Genomic DNA, 23,829 nt, shown 5'->3' on the forward strand with positions numbered 1-23,829 from the left:
GTAAAAATATTGTCGTTATATATACATTTATATAATTCTCTAAACACTCGGCAACTTGTTTATTTACAGACTATATCGGGAAACCAAGGCATTGTGTTTTGTTTGGCAAAAACGACCAACGTTCCATTAATGAGCGCCTCTAAAAGAAAATGGCGCCACCGCAACATTTGATATTCGAAGCAAACGGCAGCTGTTCTTCGGTGCAGCAAAAACTTGCCAAATTGCCCACATAATATGGAAAGGTAAAAACTACCCCAAGCCTGTCACGTCGACCAATTTATTACTGCTTTTCCTTCTTTGGGAATTTAATTCAATTCCGAACGTTGCAGTCGGACAGGCCAAAAGCGAAAACCAAAAAAAAAAGGATTGTGTCGTAAGTGGATGTCGAAATGAAGCAAATGAAGAGGCTATTACGAGCGGTTATTACTATTGACCAATCCCAATTTTTGCAGCTCCATGTTTTTTGTTGGACTGACACGCTGGTGGATTGCCCAAATACAATTTTGTGGACATTACTTTTTGTTATATATCCTCAATGTGACATTTTCCGAATTAACTTGGTCATTTTGGGAACGAGTTTAGAAAATGTTTTTAATCTAATGCCGATTTTCCACCAAACGGACCACACAGAAACCAAAGACGAATACGCGTCAAATAAAAAGGAACTGCAAATTTTCGCTCTTTTGCGTTGTCGTGTCTTTGTGTTTTTTCGTTCGTGTTTTGTTTTTCATTTCCTACTCCGAAGCGGTAAAATCAAAAGGTGCTTTTGGATTTTCTGAATCGCTGCTTAATTTGTTTTTTTTTTATTTAGAGCCTATTCTCGACAAGACTTTTTGCATTGATATTATTAAATAGATTATATATAGAGTTTATTTAAAATTTTAAATATCTTGTTTAATTGCGTTGACATATATAGGCTACATTTTTTTATTCTCTGAAACTCTAGTCATCGAAACAAAATTTTCCTGTCCAAGAAAAAATATTTAAAAATTTTCTTATTCTCTTATCTTCTTTTTTTATTAGAATTAATGCTTTTATTAGGTTAGGGCTTAGACTAAGTTTCGTTATATTATTCCGTCCAGTCCCTCGGTAACACTTATTTGTTCCGGAATCGAGCTGTTCGTTGTGCTTCATGTCTGTTAGTTTGATTTTTTCGTAAAAAATATATAAATAAATAAATGGTTTCACCTTTGCCGGGTCTATTTAGTGGATATGATTCTTATTTTCTATTTTCGACTTGTATTTGGGTTTGTTAATTGGGATAAGAATTTTTACCAGACTAGTAGGTAAATATATTATTTTTATTAGGGAATTTATTAAAGGTGTTTGGTTACCATTCTCACTAGCGAGTAAAAAATGTAAATTTTTCAAAATCATGTTGCCCGTCTGGTAGAAACAAACTTGACTCTTTTTTTATTGGAGAACCGACGAACAATAGCTCAAATTTAAACTAAAAGAAACCCCATAAAAGAGACCTGTACATTACCCGGTGAATAAAAATGCAAAATAGTAATATTATCAAATCGAAGAATTAAACTTCAATTAGAATTTGATTATCGTTGATTGTTTAGAAGTAGGAATTATACCATAACCTAAAAATAAAATAATGTAGCCTTTAAGCTACATTATTTTATTCTACATTCATTAGTTTTGTGTTTTTGTTCATTGTTGAACAATATGGCACAAACTAACCAGGTACAACAACACGCGGTATAAAACAAAACAATAATAAATAAAATGGACATTTTGGTCTACAGTTTGGTGGCTTTCCGGTTTTCTGCGTCAGTTCTAAACAATAAATACCAAACATTTTGTCTGTACCCAATGGGTACATACAAAGGCGGAAAGCCATATATAAGTCGTAACTCGATTTGTTCAAATTTGGGACGTCCCGAGTCAAGCAAAAATCCTCTATAATTCACGTTTAATTCGTCACTGTTTTTATTATTATTTTCTATGGTTCGAACGTTTCGCAACATCGGCCTCATTAAATCTGAAAGGGCCGCACAGCGAGAGAAACGGCGGCCTTAATGCGCGAACAAACCGTATTTGGTGAGACGCATTTTTTTCCTCCGCAAGAAAAAAAAATGATACGCCCATCAAAATCCGGTAGCGGTCTCAATCGTCCGCCGTTTCGCGAAATGGAACGGCCGCTGTCGTATTAACTTCGAACCGTATAATTCCTGTAATAAATAAAATTCCTGCGATAGCATCTTCATCAATTAATCAGAATCCCGTGACCTTAAAAATTCGGCAATTTTCGAAAAGCGGAGGGGCGCGAATAACCGCTATCGTTTGATGTCGGACTATCATTTCGGGTGACAGCTGAAGGATTGCGACAGCCGCAAAGAGTGGACGAAGACGATCTTGTCCCAACGAAATTAAAGATCGCTGATTGCGTTACGTTGTGTCATTTTCTTTCCGAGTGACGAAGATCGGCCTACGCGGGTTTTATTCGTGAGATTCGCCTCCTCCGCGTTGGAATTTGGGCAATTTTCTTATCTCCATTTGACTAGAAGATTCGACACGGTGAAATTTAAAGGACGATGTATGCGAAGGAGGCTCGACAAGCGTTGTAAGTTAGGCAATGAACATCACATGCTAAATACACCTAGTACATTACAGACATCTGTTGAGGGTTCACCATACCTGTAGCTAGCACATTTAAAATTTTTAAAGTTTATCTTTTGCAACTATAGGCATACTCACTATAGAGTGATACAACTACACTTTGTATTGGATACATTCAAATAATAGAATCGCACTTTGGATAGTGTACATCTCACCTTCAACCTAAGCGACTATAAAATGAAACAGCTGCAGTTTGGCATGCCTATATTTAACAGTTTTCATCATCTGGTGTCCGACGACATGACTCTCCGAAAATGATGTGATTGCTACGTTTCTACAGGATTGAACTTGATGGGCATTTTAATTGATAGATGATATCAGTAATTTCAACCAGTGGACATCTTGCCGGACTATACTGTTGTCGGATGTTCGGATGCAGTGTAGCGCTAATAGTAGATGTAGTCATCCTCTGTCTCTGACGGTGTCGAAATTCAAAACGAACTTTCCGGAATTATCTAGCCATATGCCATGTGATGATAAAAACATTTATTTATTTACAAAAATAGAAAAGAGATATTTACACAACGTCTTTGTAAGGAAATAGACAAGTTATTCTATTGTTATTGTTAAGAGAATTCTATTGAACTGAAAGAGGCTTCAAAATAGATAAGAACTATGACATGACAATTGTTTCGACAACACCGTGTCTTTATCAAATGTAATATTTACAAACTACCTGCTACTACATATACCGAAAAATGACCATAAAACCTTAATTAATGTTGTTGGGAGAATTTAAGTTCAATAAAGGAGAGGTATTTAAATCTAATTGATCGTTAAGCAATACATTTGAATGTCTCATTTTGTTAATCTCCATGGCTTCCAATAAATTTAACTTTCTACTTTTTGTGGCTGTAAGTAATATATCAAAATTGTCGTCAAAAATGTGTTTTTCTGTGTTTAAGTGTGTAGCATAATTAGAATCTAGACTATTGTTTTTAAACGCTTTTATACGTTCGTTAATGCATTTCTTGAAGGATCTACCTGTTTGTCCAATATAAATTTTAGGACAGGATCCACATTTCAACCTGTAGACACCTGATTTTTTGGGTTTTGGACATTTCGATTTATTATTTTTTAAATATCTTCCTATTGTGTTGTTAGTTCTAAATGCTATTTTTAAACCACATTTTGACAAATTTTTTGAAACTTTTTCACTAGGTTCTTCTGTGTATGTAATTGTTTTAAATTGTTCGTGTTCTGTATTAGGTTTCGGATAAATAGGGTTTACTGTTGTCTCTATTTGTTTTTTATTTATAATTTTATCTATAATGGACGGAGTGTAACCGTTGTGCCTTAATATCATTAAACAAATTGCACTGAACACTTATCAATCAGAAAAACTCGCAAATCATATTAGGGTCTCTGATTTTCTCGGAGCCAAGATTCCTATTTGCTTCCTTTATGCTTTTATGCAAGCACAAAACGGAAACTAGTGTCTACCGTCTACATACGCATGCCAAAGCTCGAAATGAAAAAATCTTCGATTCTTATTTCATTCACGTTCCATGTTTACATTTTAAAGTGGTAAAATATTCTAAAATGGATTAGTCCTCTATAACGTCTAAAATTGAACCCGTATTGATTGTATTTTATGGATATTTATGAAGTATATATTTTTCTGTTCTCGTTTGCTATTCTGAACTTGCGAATATTGGTAAATATACTATTTTCGACTTGACTATTGTGTAACTATTTTATTGAATACTATAAACCATGCTAAGAAAATATAGACCATGACATGACATAAATAAATAAATATAATTTAAGAGCAAACTCTATATATTACCGTTATAGTTATGGGGTACTTTTTTGTCATATACGTTAATACATATGGCAGATAAATCTAATAAGAGATGGTATCATATTATTTCTCAATGTTTCTACCTGAACGGAGGTTTTGAGGGTAAATTGTTTGCTAGAGGCTAATGAAATCATTTCAATCATTTATCCTTCCTATGCGGCTGTGATTTTGACTATTTTATGTCAATGTTATTTGACCGACTGGAAGCCGATAACTTAGTAATAGGGGGGGGCCAATCATCATCAAATTAGATCGCTTTTATTATTAGCAAATTTATCGGACCCCGCTATGTAAAGAGGATTTTTTAACTGTTTCAATTCACGTCATATCCTTACTACAAAATATTTTCCCGCAGACTCAACGTTAATTAGCTACCCTATAACGCTAGGAAAACAGCGAGCCACATATTAAAACCCCCGCAATTTTATTAATCCGGCTAAATCAACCGTATTGCGTTTCATATGCCGTGTAAAATATGTCCCCCGTTATTTTAACGTTCAACTATAAAACTTCGATCCCACTAGTTTGTATAGTCGGGTGCCACTGGTTTATTCCATTCGTGATGGGATATGTACCGTGCCCGTTTCGAAATTTGTGGGCATATTTTACTTTATCGTGTTATTTTATGTTACTTTTGGAGTCGAGTTCTTGTAACCTGGGGAAAATGGTATTTTAAATATGCGACGATATCCGGCCAAACGAAATTTATTATTTGCGTGGTAAAAATGTTTTTATGTAGTAATAAATAGACCTAGTGTGTTGCTTTATTTTTACTTACATGAATTTCGGTTAAAAAGAGTTTTTTTTTTGAGAAAAGGGATATATAATTCCATTTTCAGGTACTTAGATTGGATATAAACATTTTCAATTTCATAAAGATATATTTCAAATAGTAAATACCATCAATAATGGCGGTGACATACAAAATTTATCTCAAATATACCATAAAATACATAGATAACAGATATTTCACTGTTTTTTACTTAATTTTTGAAACATTGTTTTACATTTTTGTTTAACTTGTCTCGTTGCGTTTCTCCAAATTATTAAATTAGTATGACATTATTTCAGTCTCGACGACTACGGCATTAGTCTTCATTTTTTAAAATATTGAAACGTAGGTAGTAAATAAAAAATATTTTAAAAAATTTTTCTTTTCTATCGAAATCCAAGGAAGTAAAAATGGATATTACATACCGCGAGTTAAGACCAGTTTATTAGTGTCTCCCATTAACCAACATGTTCTTTTTAACAAATTAGAATTCGCGAGAATCTCTCACACTTTTTCCTCTTCCACTTCATATCGAAGTTTGAAACCAACTCACATTTCATTTTCCTCTTGTTTTACCTTGATTTTTAACTGTAACAGTCCGTATATTTGTCATTGCATAAGTTAGTAAGGGGTGTTTTTTTTTCGATGTATAGAACTTCAAGTTGCAATAAAACAACAACAATTTTATATATCCGAAAGATAATCTTGTGGCATTACATTTTAAATATGATTTCTGGCATATGACCGCCACGGCTGGCGCGGATCTAGTCCAATGTGGACGTCCAATTTTTGATGACTTTTTCCAACATTTGTGGCCGTATATCGGCAATAACACGGCGAATGTAGTCTTCCAAATGGTCAAGCGTTTGAGGTTTATCCGCATAGACCAATGACTTTACATAGCCCCACAGAAAGTAGTCTAGCGGTGTTAGATCACTAGATCTTGGAGGCCAATTCACAGTTCCAAAACGTGAAATTAGGCGGTCACCAAACATGTCTTTCAATAAATCGATTGTGGCAAGAGCTGTGTGACATGTTGCGCCGACTTGTTGAACCCATATCTCCTGTACATTATGGTTATTCAATTCAGGAATGAAAGAGTTAGTAATCATAGCTCTATACCGATCACCATTGACTGTAACGTTCTGGCCATCATCGTCTTTGAGGAAGTACGGACCAATGATTCCACCAGCCCATGAAGCGCACCAAACAGTCAGTTTTTCTGGATGTAACGGTGTTTCCACATACACCTGAGGATTAACTTCGCTGCAAATGCGGCAGTTTTGTTTGCTGACGTAGGCATTCAACCGGAAGCGCGCTTCATCGCTAAACAAAATTCGACGAATCTACGCCTTACTTGATGATCGTTTGGCTTCAATTCTTGCACGAGTTGGATTTTGTAAGCACGTAAACCAAGATCCTTCCGCAAAATCTTCCATAAAGTGGATGGACACAGATCCAATTCCTGTGCTCGATGGCGGATGGACTCATTCGGATCTTCCTCAATGCTACGCTCTACAGCAGCAAACGCTTCTTCTGTACGCACCGTACTGGGGATGCGAGTTATCAATAAGAGTAAACGTGGTGCAAAAACGTTCCATGGTTAATCGAATTAACTGCTCTGATGGACGATTTTGTCGACGATAAAATGGACGTAGTGCACGATACGTAATTCCGCACAGAACCATTATTTTCGAAATAAAATTGCACTATTTGCAAGCATTGTTCAGGCGTGAGTTTTGACACTTGACAGCTGTTAAATCGGTCACCATCTTGAACAGTAATGTTCAGTTGGAGCGCTGTCAATTTATTCATATTTATTTGCTTCAATCTCGAGATTTCGCAGCCATACATAATGATGGAGAACACATGACAGTCGCAGTGTGAGACTCTCATCGTGAAACATCAGAAACTTTTGATTATCTATTGTAATAACTCTTAGTGAATCGAAATGGCACATCCAAACTTATATCGGCTTATATTTAGCTAATAACGAAATAATAATAAATAAATATTTAAGCTCCGATTCTTAATGCCAAAAAGTCGCCAAATCATTATAGCAGTATTCCATAGGCGTAGTATCGAACCCATGTTCATTGTTAAGGGTCTCGAGGGTGGCAAGTGTTTGACCTACCACCCGCTATTTCTGAATTTGTTGCTGAGAAACGGATTAGTAAAACTGCACTTTGTAAAAATGAAGGAAATATTATTCCCAATATGTTCAAAGCTCTCCCTCCCAAAAATTAAAACATTCGGAGATGCGAAAATAGTTGAAATACGTTCGAATATATATGAAGACATGACACTACTTACAGCAAACGCTAGATCTTATTCCTCCTGGGTGCGTTATAGTCGTGGTAGCTACCCTCAAGAAAATCCGAAAGGATATCTACGTCTTCTTGAAGAAAAAAATTACATTCTCCATTGACTAATGTTAAATAAAAAGCGATAAAGAATGAAATATTAAACAGGAATCTACAAGAAACAAGAATAAATCTCTTTGTACGAAAATAATATAACTAGAATTGCTAGGGGAGCGAGTGAAAGGGTTTGTAGCAAGGTATAAACTCCACTATTAAAATGAAGGACGTTGAAACCCTCTGGCAAGATGGAATAAAGACGGTGAATTGTAATAAATTGAGGAAATAGGAGAAACAGGAAGAGTCGCCGTTGTGGACGCTATTACACGCTTTGTGCAAGGTATCTATTGATATGCGAAGTACATTAACGACGCTGTTGCCCCAAGAAACCAACAGAACATTTTCATTACGAGCACAGAAGAAGAGGAAATTTTATTAGACGAAACATCCGTCGCGTTGCAAAAACTGACGGGCGAAAAAAAAAGCACGCCCGAAAATCGGCCATGCACCCCATAAAATACACCCTGTCACCATCCACGTAGGCTGGAAGTTTTTAATTACGGTTTTATTTATAACGTCCATAATTTAAAAACAAATGACCGTCGCCCGAATCGAATGGGTGGTATTTAAAAATTTAATTTTAAATTGTATCACATCCAATTAAAGCTAAATTATAGTAATAAAACCATTGCCGCTCGCAAATGACGACTCTTTAATAACGATTTTAAAGAATAAATATATTTTACAGATGACAGTGTAAGTGGTTTTTGGGAAATCTTCTCGTACCTTCGGGCCATGTTGCCGGTTGCCGTCAAATTTCCGTGGGGCAAATGAAATGCAGATTCCTTTTTTTGTTATTTGTATCTGCTTCAACGTTTGTTGAAGTGTGGTCACAAGTTTATTTGGTACGAGCGAAGCGAGTGCTTAATAAATGAGGAAAGCTTATCAAAAGTGTTACATACTGTAATTTTTCCATGACCAATAATTTTTGGGTACATTTCTGAAATCAACACGATTCTATTCACTTACATGATGTCAGAATTGACAAATGTCAAAATTCAAGCCGTGCGGTTATATCTCCGAAAACATCCGATTGTTCCCAGACCCGTGCGGTACTGTGGTGTGCGAAGTGGCTTGGATCCGCGGGAAACGACACTATCGTGGTAAAATGACGCTTTCCGTAATTACGTATTTTACAGAGGGAGTTGAAAAAGATTATTACAGTCAACCAGTCGGGATATAGAACTAATCACAACTGTTGCACGGCATTGCTCAATGTCAGTGACGGTATTTTAAAATCGTGAAGCAGCAGTAAGGTAAAACAATTAATCATTGGATGCTTTTATCGATTTTAGGCTATATTGGAATTTAATGCACGAAAATTAATAATATATCAAGTTCTTTAGACGCATCTGTTGTTTATGAAATCAGACAATTTCTGCAACAAACTGAGACCTTCATAAGTCACTGCTTTCTAAGAAGCACTGCCTGAATCTCACAAAACAGCTGCAATTGTATTTGGTAGAAAGGGGTACAACAGACTCTTAGTAAACTTTTTTACTTTGTAAATCGTTGGTTTCATCCCAAATGTCAATATGATGTTGTCTATGGATTTCAATTTCAAAATTCTTGTTTCTTGTGTCCCCAGAAAAAGCTTTCGCACTGCTGTACACAATATTAATATCAGGTGTAGGTGGTTAAACTTTATTTTGCTGAAACCTTTTTCTTTCTTTTCTATACAATGTGTGTAAGCAATTAAAAGCTCCCACACAAGAATCTAATATAAATATATTTTAATCCTGTTCTTTGAGTATCTTACCTTATATCGGGTTTTAGGTTTAGTGTAGGAATATTCGTCATTTATTTGTTGTTTATATATTTGTTCATTAATAATATTACGTATATGACTTGACCTTGAATTACTAGAAAATTACTTCAGTGTCGGTTGGTTGCTAGTCCAGAGACAAATTAAAAACCTCATAAAAAAAATAAATCCTTTGTGAAGTGTGTTCTTTAGCTTGAATTAAACAAAAATAGAATCAAACTATAATGTTGAATTTCGAGTTTTTGTGTTTCTAAACATCACTAAGAGTCAGATAGATCAAAATACTTGCTGGCGGTGTGACGATTATGTCAGTACAGGCTAATTTGAATCGAACTGATGGACCCAAAACGTAGTGTCGAGTTACACGAGTAACTGACCTTTATATTATCTTAAAACCACTTCAAGAATAAGTAAAACACGTGCATTTCTCTCTGTGGAAAGGAATGGTCATTTTGTTCATCACAAAACAAAACACGGAACGTTTCTAATCGGTTTTAATCACGTCTATTAGACCACGTAAAACTCTATGGGGCGAGACGTGAAATACCGCGAGCCGGTATTTACAAATTGCTCCTTTTTCGAGTTCTCTAACGGCGGAGATAATAGAAGTAATATCCGCGAAATGGGAATTGGTGGGTAAGAAATGGCATACCCCCGCCATAAGTGCGAAGGCATGCGCTGAATGCTTCCGTATAATAGGGAGTTTATTTTGGAAAGGTCCAAATATACCCAAGGCTTAGTTAATTTGTTTAAAATTTCAGAAAATATTTATGAAATGAAAAGAAATTTAAGTAAAGTTAAGACTATGTCTATATTGTATGTTGACAAGCAATAGTGGTTGTAGAACCGAGGGTGTGAAAAATATGTTAATTAATTTTTTCTTCCCTTCCATTCCATTCTTAAATGTCGATGTTTGATATGTCTATCATGATAATAAAGACAAACATGGCGTGAATTATTTTGTCAGTCTATTTATTTGTTTATAAGTTAATGAGTAACTATTTACCCTCCAACGTTGAACAAACTGCATAGATAGAAACCAAAAACATATCTGCTCTGGTTAATAATTTAAAATTATTATACCATCTGTTCTAATCTCTCGGCAAGGATAATAATAATTAGATCTACACTTCAAATTTCTAGGCAAATTTGAAAAGAAATGTTTTCTAAGTGTTCAAATAACCACTGTATTCGCATACAGTAGTTATTTTGACTATTTCTGGAGTAGAGCCTTAATGTAAATTTTCAATGGTGATTAAAACAGACATCTGTCAAGTGTGAGTTCAATCATTGACAAAAATGATCGAACATTTAAAAAGGCCAGAATCGATTGCTGTTATTGCTATATTTATTCGCCGATTAGAAAAAAATATTCGGCCGATTTTCGATACCTTCTTTAATAAACATTTTTTGAAAACGTAGCCCTCCCTTTTTTAGAACCACCTAATTATTGTTTTTTCCAATACTGAAGAAAGTTTTTATTATCTAATAAAATCTTCTGTGTGCTGGTGATATTGAAACTGAAACGAATTTTTAACGTAATAGTCTTTTAATAGACCAAGCAAATATAATTAACAACAGAACTCATTTAAAACAGAAAAAACAAGTGCACTTTTTTTAGTCGATTTCGATCAAATTCTAGTAAAATCGGCTAATTTTTCTAACTAAAATTAGTTCAAACCTGCAGTCTATCAACCTAAACCCTCACTTTCTGCTTAAAACGGTAGCCTCAAAGAGTATTTTTATGAAAACAAGCAACAAAAAATTATTGAAACCCCACTTTTCCTACACGATGTCAAACAAACTTCGGTCAAAATCAGCCTCAGATTCCTTTTTAACATTTTTGCAGTGTCGCCCAAATGCGGGGTAGTATTTCAAAATTTGCAATAAAATCAGTTTTAAAATGGGGCATATTTTTCAGCTCGACTGGACATTTTATTTTGACCGTCATATCGTTATACATAAAAAATCGCACAGATGGTAGTCCGCCTAATTGGCTTGATTAAAAATAAAGGCGCAGACTTCAACCGTCTCGTCCGATCCATTTTAATCACTATCCTCCTCGTATATGCATACGAAAATAATCAGCCAGACGACGAGGTTCGGGTAATTATTCCATTTATTTGGCGCAGTCGACAAGTTATATTTAAAAAAATAAAAAAACAAAACTGTTAACAAACATGCCGGAGCAGAGAGTAAAAAAACGAAATAAGCGGAAAAGTGTTGCGGCTGTGTGGTCTTGCCTAACGGCAAATTGGAAACTTGTCAATTAGTTGGAATTCTATTTGGTTCGAAAACCATTAAGATGTGGACGCAGGATCGTTTAGAAGTCGCGACAGCTTCGGTATACGGCCGTTTTTCATTCGTTTCTTCTGCCGTTTAATATCAATGCCAGTCGACACGATGTTGCTCGTGATAAGTTCATTTATGATGGGGAATGAATGGCTGGCAGGTTTTCAGCTTGGGGGCCTAAATAGCGCGTTAGGATGGCAACTAAAACTTACGAATTTGTGGATATGCTTTTTAAAATTTTTATGGCTGTTTAGCAAAATGGATAAGCAATTTTGGATAAACACATAATTTAGTTTTAACAAAAATACAAATTAATTGGAGACTTGGTTTTAGACATTTATCTGTGTTTTTTGCGGTTCTTATTTGCATTAAAGTGATTTCAGAGTCATATAAATTTCCCTTTTTTGTCTAACCTAATTCAAAACTGCCTGAAATATTCTTAAAAACGGAAAAAAATGAAGCTGCAAGATTATGTCGAATTCTTCAAATTCCATTGGCTCACATTGAAAAGCATATCAGTAAATGATCATACAAAGTGCAAAACATGCAAATATTTAACCTGCGAATTTCATTTTACAGTTATGGCAATGATTGACGATGGTCAGAATTTAAAATAAAATAATGTCAGTTTTCACATCCTTATACCAAACCAGAATTCGAAGACAAGTATGAAATAGCTAGATAACTGACCTGATATTCAGGGTGTCCGAAAAACCCACGCAGATATTTTAGAAGTTGATGCTTTGTAAAAAAAAATATTTTTTTTATAAACATGGGTACGGAAATGCAGAGTTTTTAACATACAGTGTGTTGGTGTATTAAAAAGCCAATTTAACCCTAATTTTATTAAGTACAGTGGCACCCCGGGACACCTTAGGAGAAAAATGTACGTTAATTCTTCAAAAAAAATTCAACCAAACTAAAATTCTTGAAAGTAATTAATTCATTTACCAAAGAAACATCCGAGAATCCATAGAAATCTTTAAACAACCAAACAATCTTAACCGTGACCGCGAATATTCATTAATATGAGAATCAGGCATCCGAGACCAAGCTCATGCCCCGATTTAGCCCCGCCCCCTCAAGTAGTATATAACCAAGTACATACTAGAATGCAATCCAGCTTCAATTAAGCTCTGAAGAAGCCAACAGGATTATTGGCGAAACATTAGAAAGTGCGATTCATCAACAACTGACGCAGGAGTTAAAAAGAGAAAAAAACAGTTTATTTGAATTACACTGGACAAAATTGAATTATCAATTTTTGCGTCAGTTCTTTATGTAGAAAAGAATTATTCGGGCAATTTTCTTTGGGAAATTTCTTTAAATAGTTTTTGTTCCGGTTTTTGTGTTAACTTTTGTTTGTTCTTGTCGTATTGGAGGCTTTTTATAATAAAAGAGAACTCCACTACAAGTCCTTTATTTAATCTGCATCATGCATCTAACCTCTCAAGACCATAGAATATGAACACCACAGACCACCGAACAACCCTGACGCAACATCTTTCCCCTTTTAAATGAAATAACATTACATTACAAAGTCTTTTAGCCGTGCGGGCTTTTTCTGTTGGCGCAATGAACGTCTATTTGCTACGGACTGTTCTATGGGCGCACTTTGTTCTGTTTTACTTTCCGACACCGCACTAGCTTGCGTCTTCTAATTTTAAATCTGATTTTAGCTGCAATCTGTCGCTGAGATTCTGATGTAGAATACCGTCAACAATTCGATCTCTTATAAAATCGTTTTTCATGATCGTAGAGCCACAAGTACAAATAAATTCACAGTGTTTCGATAAAACATGCACATCTGTAATGAAAGATTCCACTGGTTCCGCGGGCTGCTGCCTTCTCCTGTTGAAAGGAGCCCTTTCAAAAACTACTCTTTTCTTTGGGAAAAAAGTAATGATCGAACCCAACCAGTGTTTCTTGAAATGTATATGCTGGAATTGGGAACTGCAAAATAATGTTTGCGCTTTCTGGCCCCATGATATAAATCAATATGTCGATTTTATCTTTGTCTGGCTTGGTATCAAGCCCAATTACCGCTAGATACCTTTCAGATCTTCTTTTCCGGTTTTCCGGAAATTGAATTTTTGTGGAGCTTGCACGTGCACACCTTGGTTTGACATTGTCGAAGTACCTGCACCGCGGTTGGCGCCACCCCTTTGTATAACGTTACCTCCTTGGCTACCGGTCCCAGCTTAACCACCTCCAGCGCCTGTTTGATCACCAGCACCTGGTATTTGACCGCCTGTTGACTGTGTGCCTGCTCGAAAAACGTCGGGGTTTTCCTGGTCCACCATCTGCTTACATCCCGTTCACAACTGTACAGACTTTTTTACATTTACAGCTGCCACCGTATCGTATTGGAGGCTTCTAATAATAAAAGAGAACTCCACTACAAGTCCTTTATTTAATCTGCGTCATGAGATTCAGACATAAGCGCACGAGATGCCAGGTCGAGAGTCCCACATTCTAACCTCCCAAGACTATAGAATATGAACACCCCAGACCACCAAACACCCCTGATGCAACAGTTCTAACTGCCGAGGAACATGAAAATCAATTTGATAAAAATCGAACTAATGCATAGTTTCTATGATTAATTAAAGCCGGTATTTCGATTCGCCCTAAGGGAATATTACGATCAAAACCTCTCTGGAAAGATACCATCGCACTTAAATGCTAGATATAACGTAATTGAGGTAGAGTGCCTTTAGTACCTGTAACAAGTTTGATTCATATAGTTAGCGGACGAAAGTTTAAACTCCCAAATCTTTGCAGTGATCACTTCACATCAGCCTCCGAGTGCAGATAGTGCAGCAAAAACATAGGAATACTGACGGTCGCCATCATCAAGCGTGTAACGGATTTTTTTTTAATAACCAAAACTCACGTGAATCATTGGATATAGAATTCCCAACTTTAGCAAGATAAATCCTATAGGCAGTTATGGCAGCAAGTTGCTTGTATGCAGAAGCGTCGTCCTATCAACAACCTGTAGATTGTAAAACTTTCCATAGCGTTTACCGCAGATTAGGAAAAAGGCGTATTTAGGAAGTTCTGGCACTCCCACAAATAATAGAGGCCGACCGAGATCCGTGAAAACACCTGAGTTTGACGAAGCTGTTTTAAGTACCGTGTTACAAAATACTGGCACCAGTACCAGGACTATAGCAACCAGATCAGGGGGAAATCATTCCACCAACACTGTGTGTATCCCTATCACGTCCAGCCTATGCAAAATTGCTACCAAGAGATTTTCTACGTCTACAGTTTTACCAATGGTAATACCAAAAGGTTAAAAATACAAGGAATTTCAATAAAACCATACTTTTTGCGGACCACACAGAATGTCTGCGTGATGGTATTGTTAATTACCATAACACTCATGTATGGAGCGAGGAAAATCCCCATGCTTTCATACAATTTCGCCACCTGAAATAATTTTCACACCTCCATTGCTGAAAATTAAATTGGAAGAGATGGATCAGTTCACTGACTTATAGAAAATAATAGAAGAATTTTAGCTCTAGCTCGTCTTTCAAAATGGATGGTAAACATATGCAACATTTGTTGTAGTGTACTTTTTGTTTTGGACACCGCTAGCTTTAATAATCTTGATCTACTAGGGCTAAATTAACCTTTCATTCCACCAAATAACATTGCCATTGTTGTCTATTTTTAGAACAGCCTTGTTTGCCTTTGTTGCAATGTATTGCAGCGATGATACCATGTATCATGTATCCATCTTATAGGTTAAAGCACTGTAGTAAGTATATCACAAGTTTTCTGCTGCAAAACTTCCAGAACCGTATTAAAAACTTTCGCAGTTGACGCGAAGTCGCTTTCTAAAGAATTACCAAATATGCCACCCGGAACGGAGTGCCTAAAGGAACTCGCACCCTTTCTCGCTCCGCTTCTCTATATAAAACTTCGAAATAATTTTTCTTAAACCTTCACGGCTCCCGGAATTTTCCGATTCAAGAAACTCGCCCGAAGTTTGACTGCTCCTATCAATAACTTCACGAACCAATTACGAAGGTGTCAACTCTCTTTACGGGAATCTATTATTTGACTGAACGGAATTCCTTAAACCGAGTGCAAGTGGAGAATACGTTTCGAAACTGGGACAGGATGTCTCATTATATGCATGAGCGGGTTTTTAAATTTGTCTTTCCGAGCTTTAGAACTAAGAAAAAGGGGAGGTCTTAAGGCCCCGTCCACTTTCGACCATGTTTTGTAAACATGTTGAAATTTGATAATTACGTACATACTATATTTCTAACAAAATAAATAAGAACTAAAAGTTCAGATTTTCACAAAATCATATATTACAACATGACAATTGTTCTAATCTGATAATTTAGTTTTAGTGGATATGTTTGTAGCGACATCTTACATACAAAGCACCGAAAGTTTTTTTTAAATTGAAATTATTTAACAAAAATAAAAAACAAAAAGGATTTTTTTAAAACTAGTGGAAACCTAAATAGTGAATTTAACGCATATTGGCAATGATAACTTAAAGTGTGTGTCATATGGAGACTGCAATAGGACGGGCGCAAGTTTGAAGAGTTCAAAATGTTTGCCCGGTTAAGGCTAAAGTGACACCAGAACATAATGACGGCTTTTATTTTTTGGCGTATTAAGGGTTGTGCTCAATCAAAATGAATCGATTTGTAATATCGTTTATGCGTTGCTTCCATTATTATCAGGTAAAGCACACTAAGCACAAATAAAAATTGGCGTAAATTAAATACAAACACACCTTTAGACGAGCCACAAATCAACGTAAATAATAGAATTCTCGGCCTATAACTTGAGAATAACACTATACATGTCTCTGTATAGATCAGCGTCATCACCATTCCCGCGCGTTTAGTGTCCAACTTGAATTATTTATTGCAACTTAAATATTTGGTTTTGAATTTTGATATTTGTATTAAACTAATAAAAAAATATGTTCAGCTTCCCTATTCAAAATAAAAAATAGTAAAATCATTATTATAACCTTTTGTTCACTAAATAATATTTGACAGAAAATTTGTACCAATCTTAATGTCGTTAAAGAACATGCTTACGAGTGATACATAAATGTAAATAAAAAGATTTTTTCGATAAATCCGATGTCAAATGTTAGTCATTAAAAAGAAAAGATACCTTGGTTGAAAATGAAGTTTAAAATTTCGTTTTCGTGGTTACGCTTTAATTTTTTTAATTTTTTTCCCTGTCAAGCTGATACTGTTGTGACTTCATATTATTAAAAACTAATTCTTCCGCGCAAAAACCGTCAATATGGATATCTCAAATTGAGATCTTTTTTAAATATATCACCTTATCAAACCAGAAGTTTCACAAAGTATGCCACTAATGTCTCCATGATATTCTTTTTGGAATTAATCTCGCTTAATCTTTTTAGCCACTAATATTTGCCACTCACCTGTTCCTCTATAGCGGATAAGTTACGGGACCTCATCCATGTTGAAAACGGCTCATTAGAACGTAACACAAAAGTACACGGGTCCAAAAGAAATATTTTTAGGAGTGCCTCGGGAATGCTCGGGATTTGAGATAAAAATATTATCAACAAAGCCCACCGATGTCGTCTGCAGTTTGTCTAATTATTGAAAGTTTATTGGCCAACCGATGAGACGGAAAGTGGGGTAGCATTGGTTAAATTAAGGGCCGGCGCGAGGACAGCGGAGAAGCAGAAGAAGAAACGCCCGAAACGAACAAAGTTACTTCAATACTCGCGATTTGTTCCCCCGAAAAAGTTTCGCACCTCCGCAGAATACGGAATTTCTGAATAGATGGTGATTACCAGTGAAAGAGGCGTTGATTGAACGTGTCGAAAAAATCGGGCGGTTTTGATAGAACCCGGATCGGTAAGCGACACATCGGATTAGATCCAATTTAAAATCCTATCTTCGTTCATTGTCAGTAAAATGGAAGTCAGCGGCACGTGCCTCGCTCCCGAAATCCCATTCGAGGCAGATTCGTCGTAGCCGGAAGTCGAATGCTTATTGAATTCATTTATCTTTTTTCTCCAGATATTTTCAAATGTGCGTCAAAAGCTGCTTGAAGACCGGAATCAACGCATCTCATTAAATCGTGGTATCATATGTTAGTGAATTCCAAGACGACCAGATTAGAGAGATCGAATTAAAAGAATATAAATTAATAGAGCGTTTGAAAGGCATCCATTGATAAAGGCACCAAAAAGAAAAATGCTTTTTTTTCGAGAACCAAGTATTTGTAGTTTCTTTGATTTTTCTTCTAAAAATCTATGGGAGTAAAGTTAAACAAATTTGCAATATTATTTTGTCTTAAACCTGTCACTTAGGGTGCAGTTTCTTCTAGAAATTAGAATCAATTTTGTTTGAATACCAAATTTTGCAAGCCTGGTATTGGTTTGTATCCGTTTCTGTTAGAAGAGTAAGCTTCCAATTAAAATTTTACAGTAAGTATGCCTACCTATATGATTTCGTTCCTAACTAAGCGACAAGCTCCCCCGTGGACTCATAATAAATTAACTCAGCAAAGACCATATATTTAACCCAAAATCCAACAAGCACTGAACGCGACTCGCTCTCTCCTCGTCCGGCCAATTAGTCTTCGGACTGTCCAAAGTCAACCCCTTTTAGCCAGTATTTATTACCCTTAGATCACTGTCGATTGTCCGACTCTCTCGATTTATTAATACTCCGATAAAGGGCAGCCCTACAGCTGGAATAATGTTATTGAATCGGTCCATTTGGAAAATGGACAACTCAGTCGATTTTTGATCATGAATCTGATCAAATTACATATATCGGCGTGAGGCGTCGACTGTTTATGTAGTACATAAAATGTGACGTAAAAAAATCTACCAAGTCAGACGTTTTCCATACTCATCCCGTCAGGGCGTAAATATTTATTGAAGAGTGAAACGAAATACGGTTTTCCATTCTCGGTGGAGGGTCAAAACGTATAAAAAGCAACATAAAATTAGAAAACTTCTTTAAAACTCGCGACGCAGATGTTTTTTGTTTAGGCTGTTTCGCATCCCGGGTAAGTTTTCTAATATAAAGGGAAATCGCCGGTGGGGGCGCATTTTTATACAATAATAAGTAATAATAAAGTTTTCTAAATATACCAAAGTTAAACTCTTCATCTTTACCCATCATCATTTGAATTTCCTTTATATGTGCTAATGTTAAATGACAGACCTGATTTACCTCTTTTTACAAAACTTCTGAATTCCTCCTGCGTCGGTTTTTGCATAGTCGAAATTGCTGACGTTTCGCCAATCATCCTGTTGGCTTCTTCAGAGCTTGACTGAAACTGACTGAAAGTTTCAGTATTCTATAACCAACATGGCAGTTGACAGATCGTCAATAAATTAGGATGTGACATTTTTTCTTCAGTAGTTTTTCAAAATATGCCTAACGATCGTTAAATGTTCTGTGAAAACAATATATGGAAATTGTTGTTTGGAAAGAAAATGGCCCAAAGTGCAGAGTACTGGGGGAAATATAGAGGCATTCACCTAAAACCATTACCTTCTCTATGAAAATAGCGATGCCGCCTGCGCCGCCTCAATTTTTACTGTTGTAGGGCCGCTATATTATTAGGGTTGAACCCATCGATGCCAAATTTATTATAAATTCTAATATAAACGTAAAACCTGCTACGCAACTAACCAAAAATTCAATTACTTCAGGATGCGTAAGTAATCGAAGTGACTAGGTAGAATGTTAAATATGATTTTATCGAAAAAATTATCAACATTACCAAAAACCAATAGCTGTCAGCCACAAATTGCTGTTGGCATTCTGCGATGGTCCGGGAAATGGAGATTCTTGAAGTATGTATTAAGCCCACCTTCACACAATAATTTTCACTTTTGTTTGATCTTTTTTTCTCAGAAATTTCTAAAAATTCTAATTAGCATTGCATTTTACTACTTTTCGTAAAAAAAATATTTCCATAGGGCTTCTAAATTTCCGCAGTAAATGTTCGCTGCAGTTGTGTTAAGTGTCTGAGAATTCGTATTTCTCTAATTTAGGTTAATTAGGCTTGCAAACAGAAGTGACGTTGCGGAATGAGATAATGCCAAAGTCAACTGGCGTCGCGTCAAAAGTAGTTACAGCAGAAATAATTAAGTTGTACTATGCGCGTTTGCCTAAAGAGAATTCCCGAAATTAATATGCTCCATTTGAATACGCGAAATTACATATTCCGCTGACGGCCGTATGGGAAAGTCACTCGCGAAGAGGATGTTATCATAGCGTTAGCCTAGCAGATATCAAACCAATTTTCTTAAAATATTGGGTCGCATTTTCCTTTTACGAAAAATATTTATTTTATACATTAGGACCTCCCTTTCTTTTATATCCAAGGAATATCAAATGCGAAATAAAGCGAAAATGACCCAAGTTTTACTAACCGAGGTTAATGTTGAAATTTAAATGTTTACTCCGAAGGGAGTAAATGATACAAATGGCCAAAAAAGCAGAATTATAACCTAAAAATTTGTCTTTTTTATTTTTTGTGCTCATTTGAGATATTTTCATTACTATATTAATACCTAGCCAAAAATCGGGCTTTAATAATGGAGGATCTTAACCAACTTGCATCCTGCTTACTGTAATGCTTTTTGCAAAACTTCTGGATTCCGCCTGCGTCGGTTTTTGCTTAGTCGAAATTGCTGACGTTTCGCCAATCATCCTGTTGGCTTCTTCAGAGCTTGACTGAAGTTTGTGAAGCCAACAGAATGATTGGCGAAACGTCAGCAATTTCGACTAAGCAAAAACCGATGCAGGAGGAATCCAGAAGTTTTGTAAAAAGCAATCAATGCCGATTTTGAAGAAGCTTTGGAGGAGATTGAGATTGGGATTGAAAATAATTGCTTATTCACGAAGATTCCTTTCTGATTTTTAACAAAAATTTTATTTGACTATGTAGATTAACACAACCTTTTATGTAGCAACTTGTTGGTGTGACCATCAATTTTTGTGTGTATTAGACTAGTACATTATAATTCTAATAAAAATAATAGATTAAAACCATACACGCTTTTTTTTCGGTCAGTTGATTATCAAAATCATTGAGTATTATATTAATAATAATATATATAATACCGGAGACAGAATAATATCTGAAATTAACAAGAATTAAACTGAAATTAAAAGAGATTATCGGCTGGCGACGACGATATTTGAGAATAGTTAGACAGTTTCGGAGAACACACAGCAATATGTATTTATTATCTGGACGAAACTTAGGTAATTTAATTCTATATCTTTGTTAGATCTTACGCCTCCTCTCTGTCATGGATAATAATCAAGAAATAACCCACGTCTTCTTGGAAAAAAATGCTGCCATTAAATAAGGAGCAATTTTAAGAAAGATATGCTAAAAAGCGAGCTATAGGAGATGGTAAATTTGAATAAACCTCCGCTTCACAACAAAATATAACTTCACCAAATCACTGTGAATTAAACCCCATAGAATTGTAAAAGGTAAAATGCTTTGTAGGAAGGCTTAACATCACTTTTAAAATGCGGCACGTTGAAACTTTCATGAGAGAGGGAATAAAGACTGTGAATTGTGAAAAATGGAGTAAGTGCACATTATTGAAATAGAAGAAAGAATTTGGCAAGCTGATAACATGGTATAGTTCATCTGACTACTCGGAACATGATCACTAAAATTTACAAATGAAGTATTGAATTATGTATTATCTATTTTCATATTATTCTTACTTCTATATAATTTTCTATTTATTTGATGTAAGTCTAATTAATGTCTCAATTATCGGTCCATCTCTATAATTATAACCATGTATAATTATTATTATATTTATTATTGTAATATACTACCTGTAGAAACGCCACTGTCACATTACTTTCATTCAGCAAAGTCGTCTTTATAGTTTGTGCAAATTAGTGTGAGTCTAATTTAGGAGGGGGTGCATAGATCTTAAAAACTGGAATAAAAAAGAAAAAACGATCACGGCAATTTATCTGAACTGATATAACCTTTAAGCTATCCATCCTGTTTAATGACCTATATCATGCAAATTTGCATTTTATTACTCTGCCCATTAAGAAACATATATTATGACCGAAATTTTGGCGATCACGTTGCAGTGTGTGTGTGTGTGTGGAGGTGCCCCGAATCAGTTAAAAAAGTTAGATATGTTGAGGAATTGATGTCTGGATATATTCCCGAAACAATTATTATTATCGAGATAAAATTAATATGCACTCGATATCGATGCATTTACAATACGGAAAAATTGGATTCAAACCCTAAAGTGTTGTTGGCAACATACTTCTGTAATTGCCCGGTACAAGGACGCTGTCTGCCATGTTACAAAATCTTTATCTGCGTAATTTCAGGTCGCTTTAGGTTAGTTATTACGGAGTTTTTCGCAAAGACATCCAACGCCTCGATAAGATCGAAATACAATTGGCGTTGTTCTATGTTACCCGCGCCATCTTTAAGGCTCCGATTTTACTCCTCCGGTTAATTTTATCAACGAAGTGAAGCTACTTGTCGCATGAATTTCTTAATACACCACCTAGTCGACTTGAAAAACCCCTCAAGATCGCAATATACCCATTCTCGTCTTACCGATGCGTGAATATGGCAAAAAAATAATACTGGCGTCTTGTTAGTGTGGTAAGTTGTAACAGACAAAAATGGTTCTGTGGTGGAGCATTGCACGCGGGGGTTTAACCTCCGTTCGCTCCCGACAGAATCCCTTGTATTCGTCCTCAAAAGTTTGATATCGGTTTCCACTGTGTGGACTTAGTGTTTTTAGTGTTCAGTGTATGTTTTAAAGTGATAATCGTCGTCGGCCCCGTCGTTTTTCCCTGTTCACGCCGGTATGGAGGCCGGATGGGCCCGGATGGTCCATGGTGGAAGCGGGGGGAAGCCGATTTTTTTGGTATCGGTCAGAATCGTGTTTTGCTAGCTATTGGTTATTTTTCTTCTTTGCACGTGGTGGTCATTGACCAGAAGCGAAAATCCTCGACGGAAGTCGGCAATGGGCGAATGATCCTAGCAGTCGAGCCCAACATTTTTTTGTGAAACGCATAATTGAATTGAATTGTATTCTGTGGTGGATTCTGTGGTGGAGCATTGCACGCGGGGGTTTAACCTCCGTTCGCTCCCGACAGAATCCCTTGTATTCGTCCTCAAAAGTTTGATATCGGTTTCCACTGTGTGGACTTAGTGTTTTTAGTGTTCAGTGTATGTTTTAAAGTGATAATCGTCGTCGGCCACGTCGTTTTTCCCTGTTCACGCCGGTATGGAGGCCGGATGGGCCCGGATGGTCCGTGGTGGAAGCGGGGGAAGCCGATTTTTTTGGTATCGGTCAGAATCGTGTTTTGCTAGCTATTGGTTATTTTTCTTCTTTGCACGTGGTGGTCATTGACCAGAAGCGAAAATCCTCGACGGAAGTCGGCAATGGGCGAATAATCCTAGCAGTCGAGCCCGACATTTTTTTTGTGAAACGCATAATTGAATTGAATTGAACAGACAAAAATTTTATCCTTTTCCACTCACGCAGCCAATCAACATCAACCGATAAAAGTTGTTACACATCGGCAAGTATATACTGTGTGTTCAATGGTGCATAATATAATAAGAAGACTATGCTGAAAAATAGAAAAAAATTCTGCTAATTAGCAATATGATGTAAAGTCTCGTGAGGTCATAGTAAAAAAACCTGAACTGCGACAAGAACGACACTGCATCGAAAAAGAAGATTTGAATTTGAAACTTATACCACACCTATGCAGCCGGGTCCTTTTAAAATATCGACGCTCAATTCAGGTCCGGTTTATCTAAAGAATAATAAATTTAAAATTAAGAAGATAGTGTAAGAAATATATCAACGCTATGGCAATAATTATAAGCCAGCTGATGTATTGTCGGATATAAATAACGTATTTAAACGCCAAGGTGCGTTGAGAAACCTCGACCTCCGTAATTTGAGAGATAGCGACCGCGAGTTCTTACGTGCGTGTATTATTGTCGTATCAGATTTACATATTGACATCTTTGCAGGTTAACCCTCGGCGTACGCTGCACCGCCATTTTATTACCTTAATTGCGGGGTGGTTTGAGGGCCTCGGCCTATTATAGATAA

This window comes from Cylas formicarius, unplaced genomic scaffold (assembly GCF_029955315.1).
Source record: "Cylas formicarius isolate icCylForm1 unplaced genomic scaffold, icCylForm1.1 PGA_scaffold_7__23_contigs__length_41026272, whole genome shotgun sequence".
Classification (NCBI taxonomy): Eukaryota; Metazoa; Arthropoda; class Insecta; order Coleoptera; family Brentidae; genus Cylas; species Cylas formicarius.